This window comes from Morone saxatilis, unplaced genomic scaffold, assembly GCF_004916995.1.
Source record: "Morone saxatilis isolate NCDOM2014 unplaced genomic scaffold, NCSU_SB_2.0 Contig17, whole genome shotgun sequence".
Lineage (NCBI taxonomy): Eukaryota > Metazoa > Chordata > Actinopteri > Moronidae > Morone > Morone saxatilis.
In genome coordinates, this window is record NW_023339729.1 from 10,375,126 (window position 1) to 10,388,109 (window position 12,984).

At 39.3% G+C, this 12,984-nt stretch overlaps 1 protein-coding gene across 1 annotated transcript in view; it reads right to left on the minus strand.

Annotated features, from left to right (window-relative positions):
• The window catches only part of LOC118327190 (zeta-sarcoglycan), a 144,551-nt gene that overhangs the window by 5,086 nt on the left and 126,481 nt on the right, over positions 1-12,984 (minus strand). The gene's annotated exons all lie outside the window — the stretch shown is intronic.

A 12,984-nucleotide genomic window follows, 5' to 3' on the forward strand; every position in this document is an offset into this window, starting at 1 on the left:
TTTATAGGCAATTGTGAAAGACAAGTGTGTGTGTGTCTAATGTATATAAGTGTGAACGAGTGTGTGTATCCATTTTGTACCTGTGCTGTTGCTGCAGTACTTCTGTTCTCAGCAGAACTATAGAAATTTGTTCAGTCAGGATGTCTTTCTTGCCTTTGTCTTTGCGGACGCCCGACACATTCTGCCCCTTCAGCACCGACACCAGCAGGACATCATCCCAAAGACGGACACACAGGCTGAAGCGCACGCACGCACACACACACACACTGTTTTTGCATGATGGAGCAGAGCAGAGATATGCTCATGTTGCCTTTAAATATCTGTGCAGCTAAATGCACCACATCTATTAGCCATTAACTTGAAGATACAGTAGATAGGCAGGTAACCAGATCAGTTACAGACTGAGGTAGCCAGGTCATCTCTGATAGCCCATAGGTCGTCACTCTGTGAGATACTCAAACTCTACCAGGTCTCTTGTATTATTACTTTACATTGCTCCACCTAAAGGGTTTTTGGGGGTTTTAAATATATTAGTGATTAAACATTTTTTTGATTAATTAATTGGCTGATTGATGGAAATTAATGGATATAGTTTTGATGATCAAGCCAGATCCACACTTACCTTAACTCTCTTGACATGGGGGTGATAGCAGGTACGAATCTTATGTCTTTCATTTTTAAACATATTATTTTATACAGTATATGCTTCCCAGATGGGACTAACATCACCAAACAGAGCATGCAGTACTGAAATCAGTCAACCCCCTAGGGAAATAAATCACATTCAAAATATCTTAAAAAGCACATTACATAATTTTCATTGGCGGTAATAGCCTTACTGGTAAAAAAAACAAAAAAACAAAACAAAAAACATCACCTTCTGTCTTAATCATTTTGGTGAACTTTAAATGGACTGACAAAACTACTGACTTGTTTCAGCTGGATATAGTAAATCATGATTCATTTGTGAAGCTTTAGGAGGAACACAGAAGTGGTAGGTGCAAAGTTAGTACAACCAAGAGTCAGTTGGTCATAATTAGGAATGAGATAAAGACACATGTTCAAAAATGCCACAATTTTCCATTAAGCTAATTAGATGAATTGTTGGCCACTCCTTTATAGGCACATTACAATGATCATGGAGGTATCTACTGATAAGAGTAAATGGCACAGGATCATGTTACTAGATTTTAAAAGCTACCTTACCTGTGCATTATCTTCATAATTAGTTTTTTTAGTTGCACCACGAAATTCAGACACAAGGTTTTGTTTTAGAGTTAATAAATAATAACCCAATCAAAAACAAAAGAGGCAGCATAGTGAGCATCTGCACATCTCATTAGCCTGCCATGCCTATTAGTTTTAGTAAGCAGCAGTAATATTGACACTTTAAGAGGTAGTAAAAAAAACGAATATGTGTACATCTCTCCCTGTGTGCCGGACAAAGGAAAATACCACACTACATCTCTAAATGTCAAGGTATGCCTTTAACAGGTCTCTGGTGCACACCTGTCATCTTCCCTTTGGCTCCCCAATAAAAGCTGCCAGGGCTCAGTTACAGCCTTACAGAGGAAAAGACTCAGTCGCGGCTGGCAACATATCCCCAATCTAATTCCAACAGTCTGCCTGCCATAGCAACAAAAACCTACAATGAAGTTGGGCATGGCAATGGGATGTGAACATGAGGAGATTTCAGTGCATGTTTATGTGAGGAACTGCCAATGAAATTACTGTTTTTTCTTCTATAACATTTGAAACATCATTGCAACAAACCGAGGGAAGGGGAAGAGGAAGGAAGGACGGAGGGAGGGGAGAGAAAAAAGTAAAGATGGAGGTAGAGAAGGTTGAGAGTAGTAACCAGGCGGGAGGGAGAGGATGCTGATTATGAGATTTTAGAGAGTAGAGTGAGGAAGAAATCGATAGAAAGAGGTTGAGAGGTGAGAGGAAGGTGGGTGAAAAGAAAGATAGGAATGGATGGATGCTAGGTAGCAGGCAATAAGGAAAAGTAGAGGAGAGGTGATGAATGGACAGGCAGAGGGATGGACAGAAAGAAGGAAGGGAAATAGAGTAAGGGGAGTGGACGTCATTTATTGTAGCTTAAGGTCGGATTAGCGCTGACATTCATCCCAAATGAAAGTGTCTGTAAGTATTAGGTCGGCTTGTTTTTATCAGTATGTGAGGGTCTGTACACGTGAATGTGTGTGTTCGAGAGTGAGTTTGTGTATCAGGACATATGTCTGTGAATATAATATTGTTTGCAAATAGGTATGAAGAAGTGCTTTTGTGAATGAGTGGATTGTATTTGGACGTGATTTTGCAAAACTTAGATTTTCTATTCACCGCTGTAAATACGAGATGCAACTTGAAAATCGCCAGTAATATGTTTGTGAATAGAGACAGACCACTGCTGCTGCACACACAACATGCAAACGCATACGGCAACCAGTTTGTTTGAAAACAACTCTGGCGTCTCCAACCTAGAGAAATCTCTCCAATTCTGGGTAGATCTCAGGCCTCCTCTCCCTCGTCCAACGCGAAGGCATACCTGCACAATCATTCCATCCCATCATCCCTTCCTCTACCCTTCATTTAACTGCTTACGGCAATGCGGATTTTGCTCCTCATCCTCTCCTAATTAACATAGCAGCACAAAAACATTGTCCAGTAGCTCAAGGTGCCCCACCACAGGTTTATCAAGTTGGTAATCTACAGCTTTCTCCTTAATTTCCAACTGGTCTATCCTAGGCCCATTTGACAGTCAGCCTATTCCAGTATTCTGCATCAGTCTATTAGGTAAGAGACACTCCAGACAAAAAAGGCTAATTATAGACCTGTCTTCCCACACAATTCACACATTCCAAGCATCAACGGTGTCATTCCTAGTCCAGATTTCTCCATGCAATATGCAACCATCAATTACACCATCACCCTCATCCGCTTGGCAAGCCATAGTGCTTGGTTTTCTAAAGCAGACATTACCAGCGCATTCAAAGTCCTGCCCATTCATCGAGACTTTTGGCGTTTTTTCAAGGTTTGCTGGAAAGGAGCTTAATATTTTTTATGTGCGCCTAACTTTCAGCTGCTTCTTTCAGAAGACCTGTGCTGGATGCTGGATCCTGACCAACAACTACAAACTTCCTTACGTATTCTCTGCTCTAATCTGTTAACATGGGCGCCGAAATAAAAATTTTCCTCAGTTCTCTCGACCCTTCATCCATTCACCTCATCCCTTCCCTCTGATCATCCCTACATACACCCCCTGCACCCTCTCTCCCCTCATCCCTTCCTATTCAGTCAAGTGCACACCTCTGCCACATCTCATTCTAGGTACCGTCTCGGGGCCTGTAAGCAGCTCACGTGGAAAATACGCCAGAGACTGAACCCTGTCACTGAGCCTCCCTCTGCCCAACCATCAACACAACCTCCCAGACAAACCTAAGAGATGACAACTTCTTCCACCTTCTTCCTTCTACATCCACATGAATTCATCTATCTCAACAACAAAACCTCCTGATTTTCCATTTAGACCTTTAAATGAAACATTGTTGTGATGTGGTCCTTGCTAGTAAAAGCAGTACCTTTCACGTAGATGTTTTTGAAGAATGAGGAGAGTATAATCGTGTTTGCACAGTTTGCCAGGGTGCCAGGGAAAATCATTAGTAACCCACTGATTGTGATGATTGTGTGAAACTTTAGCACCGCTGCTCAATGAATGAGCGAAAGTGGAAACTGCGCTCATTCATTCTGCCCTAGATCAAATTTAATGCCTCCCCTTCAACAATTCCAGACATTTTAAGACATCTTTAGACCTTGAACATCAAAAACTAAATTTAAGACATTTTAAAATTGGTTCCACAGGGTCCCTGATTAAGCCAGGAGCAAAAGTCTATTTAATTCACATGAGCACTTAATAAAAGGTAAAAAATTCAACATTATTATATTATTATTATTATTATTATTATTATTATTATTATTATTATTATTATTACATGATAATAAATAATGATCAAATGGGTTTTGAAATGGTTTTAAAAACCAAAGACATCAAAAAAATTAATTGAATCTAGAATGAGAAATGTAATCTTTCATTTACAGTGAAATCCTAAAAATCATTATTGTTGATGATTTGCATTTGACATGTATGTATGCCAACCCCAGTTTTTGATCTATTGTACCTGTGAGGGTAAGTGTGCACATACATGCAGTGACATGTCCATGTACATTTACAAAACAGACAGTGTACACAATAATTGGAACTCCTCATAACACACTATATAACAAAATATAAACTACTACAAACTCACAAATGATCATAGAGTTGAATCTAAACCTCTGTGACACAGTCGCAATACACTTTACTGCCTGATGAAATGTTCATGTTATTTTGTTCACTCCCTGTGTAATGACAAAATGTGTGTGTCTGTGTCTTATATGACTGTCTCTATGTGTATGTGTCCCTGGCACATTTGCACAAAATGTACAAGTCTGCGTGGGTGGCTGGGTCTTTGCATACTGTATGTGTGTCTGAGCCCGACATCAGTTTAGCAAGCACGTGGCTCTGGCGTCAAGGAGATGGGAAACATGCAAGAAGCGGCAATTATGAAGGGTGAAAACATTTTTCATGGATGATTTCCTTTGGCACAGCTGAGGAACAGGTGAAAGAGGGTGGGAGGCGAATGAAGTGCGAGAGAGGAGGGGAAGGCGGCGAGAAAAGGACAAGCTTTTCCTCGGATGAAAGGAAGAGGGAGGTGGAGGGGTAAAGACAGCAGAGGAGATAAGAGGTTTAAAGTGCCTTTGGAGGGAGATCAAGAGGAAGAGCGAGTGTTGTGGAGTGTGTTGAGGAGTAGTTAGGAGGGGGAAGGAGTGTATGAATGTGTTTTGGGGACCGGGAGGAGGAGGAAGTCTATTCTGGGAGGACAGGAGAGGAAGAGAGGTGAGTATGAAGGATTAAGGGGGTACAGAAATGTAGGTACATTTTATACAGTCATATTAGATACAAATACCCAAAGACACTTTAGCTTAAGCGTTCACTTTACTTTCTTTTCTGCATCTGTATGTGTTTATTAGTAGCACTGTACAAAGTGTCAAAACATGTTCCACCAAGGGACAAATATACTTTTGGTACCAATGTAAAAGCTTGCTCTTGTTTACCTGTGTGAGTTGTAGTCAATGTGTTTTAGATGAGACCAGTATGTAGGATTCAGTGGCAGCTAGTGGTGAAGTCTATGGTGGCTGTGAAACTTGAAAAAAACTAGAAGGGCTCTATCCAAAGCCAGTGTTTGCTTGCATTGAGTGTCTCCTTGAGTTTTCCTGGATCTAATTACTGTTTAAAATACGTTTTTTTTTTTAAAAGTTGTGTCTGTTATCTGCTTTATCTGTCTGATTAAAAGATAATTGGCTAACTAATTGGTTAACTGGTGTGTTCAAATTGTCCATTGCCCATCACACAATAAACTGACATTCCTTGTGGAACAGTGGCATCTCCTTATTTATTCTTCTCTTTATTTTTTAGTTTGGAAGACATACCCAAGCGTGAATGAATACAGAAAAAATGCTAAAGGTGAAAGTATCTGAGGCTGTCTAACTCAGTAGGGAAAAACTGAGTGGCTGCCTCCGGCTAAAATAAAAGGCTCTTAAGGAACAATCTCAAATGTGATGAAATCACATTCAGGTTGGTTTGCCTTGATTGCTTGACAAAAAATGCAGCCTGTGTCGCTCATGTGATCAGACTCTTCCTTGGGCCCATTCGATCCAATCAAAATTTTGCACAAAGTCGAGGCTTGCAGCAGTTTAAATCATCCTGATCTGGTACCCAAGTGGACTAGAAAGTGTCTTAACTTTAAAGTATTTGACTGAGAGGATGGATGAGTAGGGGAGTGTGGGGAGAGAGGTTGAAAGGACAATACGAGGAACAGTTTCACCAGCACACAGACACTGGATAACAAAGTATTCTGCACACACAAACACACACGGTTCAACCTCTATGTTCGCTCAGCCTCAGCTCACCTTGCCTCCCATTCTCCTTTTCTTTCTTTCTCTTGCTTGCCCTGTGTGTGCGCACACACACACACACGCACACACACACACACCAACAACACAAATAGGTGGGAGGTTGTGAAGCTATCGGAGTGTATTACACAGACCATTAGGCGTGTTGAATGGACAGACGCTGGAATGGGAGCTGACAATGGACTAAATGACAGAGGCTGGAGAGAGAGTGAGAGTGTAGTAACCCAGATGTAGTGGGGACATAAAGCGATATCAGTCTGCTCTACTGTACTACACACACAAATACACACACACACACACACACACAACTCAGACAGACAAAGGCATTCACGCAAACATGCACAGGTAGACAGAAATAGAGACTGTAACAGTAACACACATACACACACAACACTGTGACGGTGAAGCAGCCACAGAATTACATTACACAAACACATGCTGTGACAGACTGTCACACAAATAAGAGGAGGGAGATAAAAAGACAAAACTCCCACACACATTGAAAGACTGAGACAGAGTTACATCAGACTGACAGCATCACAAACACACACACAGACACACACATCTATGACGATGGCCTCGGGCAGTGTGAAGTATTGGCTAATGAATTTTCTGACGTTAATTATACCTTTTGAAAAACATCCGCTCTACTATTGCCAGGTATCTGTTAATCTGTTATCTCTCACTTATAAACACACACTTATTCACATACATAGATGCAGATTCTCAAAGAGTGGAGTTAGTTGATGAAAACAAAAAAAGGGGCTCTAGTGCTGTGAATGCACATATATGTGTTTTAGTGTCTGTGCATTTTTAGGTATTTGAGTTGGTATGTGGCTGGAAGCTAGTATGATTATGTGTGTGTCGACATACATTGTGTAAGGAGGTAAGTCCGTACTACTCTGGTTGTATTAATTGCTTTAACGTGTGCATTTTATTACTTTTTTTGTGTGTATGTTATATATTTCACCACAGCATCAGTGTGTACGACAGGGAGTTACCCCCTGCCAGCATTCTAATTTACTCACCATTCTGCGTTACCCGCAGGTAAAACAACAAGCAGCGAAAAATGGAAAAAAAGCTAGTCCCAGTGTACCAGCCCAATAACACCTCCAGGCTATAGCGTCTTAATAAAACCCAGCAATGTGTCAACAAACAATAAAACTCCATGGTAACCTTACTTTGTTAAAAGTTTCTGTAGTTAACCTGATTTCACCTTGCAGCAGTCAGCAGCAGAAGAAGCAAAATTTAATTATTATTTTTGTTCATATCATGAACACATAAATGCAGATGTACCATGCAGGACATTCAACCCACAGTATACTCATTTACATACTGAACACAATTAAAGGTAATGGCACTTTGTCAAACAAGTTAAAGGGAACACAAATTGTTCATTCATTACATAATTTTTTTATTTTTAATTTTAATTTTAATTTTTAATAATGTTAGAGCTATTGATTTGCTATTGTTTACTTGCTATATGTCAAACATAATTTCCTCATAATAATAATAATAATAATAAAACAAAACTAATCCATGCACAATCCATGCGTGTGCATGAATAATAATAATAATAATAATAATAATAATAATAATAATAATAATAATAATAAAATAAATATAACATATGCTCTCTAAAGAAATGTTTTTGACAGGATATAACTCTGTCAGCAATGGAGTTCACCACCACTTACAACCAAAATTACAACAAGTAGACATGTATCGCCTGCATGAATAATTTACGTTCAGGCGCTTCCCGGTAAAATCACAAACTACTTTAGCATCCTACTCGATGGCATTTAGACAGTATTTGCTGTGTGTGTTGTAGTATCACTCCCCAGAGAGCATTTCTGTGCTTTCTGCTTCTCAACAAACAGCAAATAAACATCAAAATGTAACGTTTTTGCACACTAATTGGTGCTCCAGTGTATCCCAGTGCATTGGACCTTTCCACTTAACAGCAAATGTAGCCTTTCTGACATTCTAAATGTATTAAGAAAGAGAATATTTGACTACTAACCCTTTGACAATGATCCTGTTTAATATTAAGGCTATAATCCAACAGATACTCGGAGTCATCAGTGGAAATAAAAGTTAACTTTAGTGACTTTAGTCTGCCGACTTACAAAATTCTCAGAATTTCTACTGCTGACAACTGCCAATGATAAAAACTCAACTAATTTTCAGCAAATGTAGGTTCCATGTTTCAGTTTGTGAGGGGTCTACTCTCTAAGGAGTTGTCAGTTAAGATGAATGGCGAGTGATGCGAAACAACTTCTCCAATATAAAGACAGAAAGAGTTGAAAGAGCTGCTGAAAAGAGCTGTGGGTGCATAAAGCGCATATGATGAGATGTGTAGGGGAAAGGATAGATTGATGAAAAGTTAAAGTAAAAACAATCAACAAAGATACAAGTACAGAGGGAGTGAGACGGTGGGCAAACCTGAAGAAAATGGATGGACAGGAAAGAAAGCTGGAATGAATGAATGTAGGATAGAAAGAGAGAGAGAGAGAAAAAGGGAGTTCATAAAAAAAAAGGCAGGAGGACTGCAGGAATCCTGAGAGGATCTGTCAGCTCTTGTTGGCTTTGATTTTAATGGAAGCCAGCGCTCCCCTACCTCTAACCCATTTGGCCCTAATTCCAGCGCTGCTTTCCAAACTTTTTAAACTTTAATGGCCCCTTCTTAAGTGCCAGCTGCTGACAACATTGATTTGGCTTTAAGCCTCGCTGTCCTGCACGCCTTTATTTTCTCCTGCAAAATCGACAGAAACATCTATTTTCTGCCATCCTCCTCCACCTCCTACTCATCCGATCCTCCCTCTATCCCCCCCTTCATCCGCTCTCCCCTGTTCATTTGATGGTGTCAGCGGTCGGGGAAAGCTTGTATGAGAATGGATGAAAAGGAATGCTATTTGGATAAGCTGTTCTTTTTATAGGTGTATGTAAGTATATTTTGGCTGGTTGGCAGACAGAGATGTGATACTTCCTTTGCAGACTGTGGGAGATATGTATATTGGTAACATGCTACACATGAGTGCAATGACATGGTGTTGGTGCCCAATGTATGTATGTAAATAAGTATGTAAGAAAGGTTGCAAAGGAGGGAGCAGCATTGTGTCATCTGCAAATTCCACATTTTTTTGTATCTCAAACTTTGCTACCTGTAAGTGTTCATTGCTGTGCTGAGCTGTTACACTTAGTGCAAAGATAACATCAAACAGCATAGGCATCATTGTGTCATTATCTCTGTATTTCTATTAATTAAACAGTATAAAAGAAGAAAAAAAGACAAAAAACATTGTTAAGAAAATTGATGTGTAGATATCAGCATTTATCAGCACCATCTAAAGGTGTTTATGACCAGTCATTTTGATGCATATGGCAGCAAATTAAAATCATCAGAAGTTGGTAAACGATCAAATTTCCAATATAAAAATATGCAAATAGACAAAAAAGCAATAGCTTTTACAAAGCTCAACAAAGGCAAGCGTTATTGGATAGCTCCCACAACCCTGGTGGTCCCATGGTAAACACCATTGTCAGCAGTCACACATAATCTACTTGAGCTGGACAGGTAAGCAGGAGGATTCTCCATAGCAGTGGTTCCCAACCTTCCTTAAGGGACCCCTTTTCTATAATTGAGTAAACTGACCACCCCTGACTAAGTGACATATTTTATGGATATTTCATATTATATTCAAAATTGTACAATAAACTGCAAAAAATTTGTGTAAAACGAGTGATATGAATGAATTTTGGACAGATTATTTCCGCTATTTCAGCATCTTGAAATTGGACAATAACAGTGTTCTAGTTTAGTCAAATCTAGTGAAATCTTGTTTTGTTTGCAAGGGGCATGCTGGGCTGAAAGGGTTTTGACAGAGGGGATAGCTGCAGGAGGGGATGTAAAATGCAAACGCTTCCTTGTCTGTGGTTAATTATATATAAAAATCGATATGAAAATGTCACAGATTATTATTATAATTTTCATAAATGTTAGAACAATTGCTGTAGAGTTTAATCTGTCATCTTGGTAGCAATCAAATGTGTGCCTCTAAGCTCAAGGATAACACACGTCCTCATATAAAATGGACCCTTATAAAATGGACTGCCTGATAAGGAGACATTGCGTCATTGGATACTCCTGTCATAAAATGGTTTAAGGGTATAGAATGATCTCTAGAGAGGAGCCAGCACCAGTCTGGGGCATGCAGACAGATAAAATAGTTGGGATGTCCAACAGTATATCTGGCTGCAGTGGGTACTCTGCCTGTATGCCAGTTTCTATTTGTTGAACTGATTTATCTGCCATTCAGGTTGCTTCTCTTCTTGTCTCCTCATGTCTGTTTGTATCTGTCTGTCTCTTTACCAGACTTTACCTGACTGACTGTCTTTCCCCTCCTGTCTCCATACAATATCTTTAAAGTTGTTCCTTCACAACAGTCAGCTTTTGAAATGGCTGAATTGTATATTTTTACTGATATATGACAAGGTTAATAATGTCAGGATAATCATCTGCTCCCAAAGTGCAAAATTACCTCATGTGTGAATAATGTAACCTGAAGCTGTTCTTTGTGTAGTCACAGCATCTTTCTGATATTTTAGAATTCAGCTATATACCCACGAATAAGCATATGAATATGAATGGTCAAAAGAGAAAAATCAAAGGACACTTTTCAAAAGAAAAGTAAAAAAATATATAAAAGTGTTGAGTGTCTTCTTGCAGAGATGGATGAAGGAGAAACCAGAAGTTGTTTGGTCAGATATGGTTATAGTAAATATGATATATATGAGAAGCATATTGTTTGGAGGACAGTTTCACATCAACTCTCGATAAATTTGACAACTTGATTGAACTCATGCTGTAATGTCTCAACAGATACAGTACGTCAGCTTGTTTTTCTATCTTTCGTTGACCCTGTAGGGAAACACATTTCTTTTGCTCTTCCAGGTCAGTGGTCAGGGTCACCTTTGAACTGATAGGACTTCATTATTATGAATACATGATAAGTATTGTGCTTCGTTGAAAGATACACATTTTAAACATTTACATTTTTCTTTTCTTTTATTTCATATACTTACCCAAAATGAGACAATGTCATAGGTTCAGATTTTCATTGTAATCTAATTTCTTTGTTGATGTGAAATTAGTAACTCAACTAGATCTGGTATGTACAAGGTCTACTTTTGTTAGACCATCTAAGCAAAGTTGCAAATCAGCCCACAGACATCTCACAACTGAGCTATGCTAGGCTAAGCCATTTAGCATAAGGACTCTGTTTGGATTTCAGGTGGTTTTTTGTTGGGTACTGGAGTGACTGAAGACGATGCCCCCTTTTTCCACCATAGGAATTAGTCTGGGTTATAATAATATATTTTGCCCTCAGCCCTTTCTGCCAAAGAGGGTTATATTCTCATGGCTACCTTTTTTAAAGTGTAACCTTACATTTTTGTCAGAAGAGTTGCTCTACAGCTGACATTTTACCCTGTGTATGGACACTGTAATCATTTGGAGAATTTTGAGCTTTCTGAACAACATTCTTGTATCATTCCTTAGTGAGTTTTTTTTTTAGTATGTGTGGCAAACAGGTGCCGTAGTAAAGGGTGACAAGGTTGGTCCACCATTTTCTCAAGCCTTTCATCGTATCAAGCTTAGCCAAAGGCCCACACCACAATCCTCGTTACACACTACTTAATGCTATTGTTCACCATCAATAGGGAGACATCTATTTATGCGGGGATGACAGAGAGAGAGAGAGAGACACACACAGAGAGAAAGAGAGAGCGAGAGAGATAATGGATGAACGAATAACAGAAAGAGACAAAAGAATACATGAAACAGAGACAGAGAGAGAAAGAAAGATGACAGAAAAGAGGTAAAAATTATAATCCTCCCTCCCCTCCCCTTTCCCTGGGAAGTGACAGCCACAGTGATGTATAACCCTGGCAGTGGAAAGTTAATTAGATAGGCTGGGTTACTTAGAGATGAAGGACTGAGAGGCTGAGAAAGAGAGGAGGGGGGAGGAGGATGAGAAGAAGATGAAGAAGAGGAAAGTAAAGAAAAACAAACAAAAAAACAACTAAAGGAGGATGAGAAAGGGAAGAAAATAGAAAATAGGGGACAAGGGAGAGATATAAGATAGAGAAAAGAAGAAAGGCAATAAGGAAATGTGAGAGAAGAAGGGACATGGTAAGGGGTAGACGGTAAGTTTAAATAAGAAGCAAAGGGCCATGTTAAAATTATTTTTTGCCTTTACACTCAGTTTAACAGTAAAATCATACAGCCATAACAATATGACAGACACAAACACCACGATGTAAGAAGGGAGCCATGGGTAACAACATAAATGATTAAAACAGCCTCAGTTTCTCTCTGGCACCCATTGTGGTCGGCTCTGCTGAGCAGGTGATTGGGTGTCTGCCCTTCATCAAAAAACTGCATGACACAGACCAAAAGAAAAGGATAAAAACAAATGGCATCAGACCTGCAAACTTAGCCAACTATCTGCCCCGAGAAATGTTTCACTGGAAGACCAATTTACTGGAACCTCAGACTAGCTTTGGGATTTCAGTACTTCTGGACTCTCCAGAACCCAGTGGTTCTCAAACTGTGGGGCAGGGCCCACTGGTGGGTCATAGAGCCACTGCAGGGGCGGCATTTATGACCAAGGGTGAAAATATGGAGTTAAACTAAGTTGAATGAATATGATTTATGCAAGGAAAATAAACAAACAGCAATTTGCTGATCATGCTGACCATTATTTCAAAATTAAAGGATGAATGAATTTATAATCTAAGGGTACAGATTACTTTATTTTGAGAAAAGTTTGCCCTCTTTCAGGGGCTGAAAAATGTTCACGCCACACTGCCCCAAATTATTTGTCAAACATAACAATGAGAAAGGAAGTAACTATATAATAATAAATAATAATAATAACTAATAAAAAAGGATACGCAGTTAGTGAAAATAAT